Below are 2,300 nucleotides of genomic sequence, written 5' to 3' on the forward strand. Positions count from 1 at the left end.
TTCCAAGCTCTCTTTTACAACACAAATCAGCCTGTTACTTCTCACTTAAAATCCGTCAGTGGATTCCCATTTTCTACATTAATTTAAAAGTGCATATTAATTTTAGGACAGCAAAGTAGGTCTTTTGTTATTTGCTACCTTGCTGCCTCTCTGCCTCACAGGCTTTCATTCATCCCCACCAGCCACATGAACCCACCAGCGCTCACATATACCAAAGGTAGAGCTCATGTCAGAGTCTTTGTACATAGTCCCCTTTTTCTGGAATGCTTTTCCTCTTTTCTTGTCCTCTTAGGGAATTCCCTCGAAGGGAATTCATTTTGGGCTCAAGCACAGTTGATTATTCCTTTCCTTATGCCTCCATACAGTGTATATTCCTCTTTTGTACCGTTTTCCCAATTTTTGCTGTAACAGTGTACCTGTAATCTTTACTTAATAGCTTTCTTTCACACATATCCATTCTTAACTTAAATAAAACTATTCAAAAAGGAAACGTTCTATTTCTGCTATAAATGGAGATGCAGTGTTATTTGCAATAGATATGAGAAAAACATAAAAATAAAAATATAACTATTATAAAAATCTAACAATTGCCCATGTAAAATCATCTTGCACATCAGTGGCAATACACATGCTACCTTTTGGAGCATGCTGCTCAATTGTACCACTTATCAAATTATCCAAAGATTTATAGACCATAGTACAATTATGGCTTATAAAAAAGATATAAATTTAGGGCACCTGGGTGGCTCAGTTGGTTGGGCAACTGCCTTCATCTCAGGTCATGATCCTGGAGTCCCAGGATCGAGTCCCGCGTCGGGCTCCCTGCTCGGCGGGGAGTCTGCTTCTCCCTCTGACCCTCTTCCCTCTCATTTTCTCTATCTCTCATTCGCTCTCTCTCTCAAATAAATAAAAAAAATAAAAATCTAAAAAAAAGATATAAATTTAAAAGGGTTTAAACAAATCTTTAAATAATCACATTTATTTCTAGTTATCACCACAGTAAAAAGCATTACTCTTGTGGAAATAGAGTAAATCTTGGTTGACTATACACCGACTGAATTCTAAACAGAGTGTGGTGGAAAGCCTTAAAAGTGTTTCTTAGCCCATCTTTCCTATGGCCTTTGTTTTAATTCAGGAGGGAAAGTCTTAAATACAGATAAGAGGAAATGAGATCAGCAGGGCAATGAAAATGGGATGTTGTGCCTAAGGGGGGGATGTCGTTATGGAAAACTCTGTCAGGCTGAATTTGTTAGATTATATGGTAGGATGAATATGAACTTAGAATAAAACACTGAATTATATTTAGATTTGGGAATGGTCAAGGACTATTACTAAGTTAGACTTAATTACATGTGTCATTTGACTTTGTGGCACTCTATATTCACAAAAATCTCAAAGGGATCCAGTATTTATCTTAAAAGTTTAAATACACAATTCACATGGCTTTTCATTATTCTTTTTCTTGTTCTTTTCATCGGTAGGTGCTGATTTATACCTTTATTAGAAATGCGGTAGCAATAGTTTGCACTTAAATGCTTTTATTATTTGAATTTGTTGAGAATAAGTCAACATAGAACATCGAAGCTGAATATTTAATCACTGAGAGCTAGAAACAAACAAAATTATTATTTAAAACTTTTTGAATTTGTTACACTTTACATCCCAGGATTATGAAGTACCAATTTTTACTAAATGCATAAAAGTGCTGCCAGTACAAGAAATTTCAGAGAGAATAGTAAGCCTTAACTAGTAATGTAAAAATAGAACTTTGTGACCAGTAATGAAAGGGTGTTTATTTCTCTGAAATGTATAATTTTAGTTGTTCCTTTCCAAATTACAACCGGATACAAAAACCTCTTTTCATTCAGAAAGGATGTTATTAAGTTTTCCTTAAAAAACACAAAACACAAAAAACAAAACCCAAAAGATGAATGCAATAGCTTATTAACATGACTCTATATTTTAATGAGTGAAGTCATACTGTTTAATTCTTTATCCTTTGTATTACCATTCACCATTCGTGATCTGAGGTTGTTAGAAAGGCATTTAGTTTAGACAATACTGAAATTGCTCTCATGGGTCCATGAGCTTTTGGACTGATAATGGTGTCCTTCTGTTCTGTTATTCCATCTGTGATTTCAGAGTTTTTCTAGACCTGCAGCTGAAGTTGGCGATACCATGCCAGTGAGATTTCCCTTCCTTCAGTGAAAGGCAACTGACATCCTCAGTAGGGGGCATTAGACTCTTGTTGAGTCTCCTGTGACTGGTGTCGTGGAAGTACATAATCCCTGTCCCTCAAA

The sequence above is a fragment of the Zalophus californianus genome, chromosome 4 (assembly GCF_009762305.2).
Source record: "Zalophus californianus isolate mZalCal1 chromosome 4, mZalCal1.pri.v2, whole genome shotgun sequence".
Classification (NCBI taxonomy): Eukaryota; Metazoa; Chordata; class Mammalia; order Carnivora; family Otariidae; genus Zalophus; species Zalophus californianus.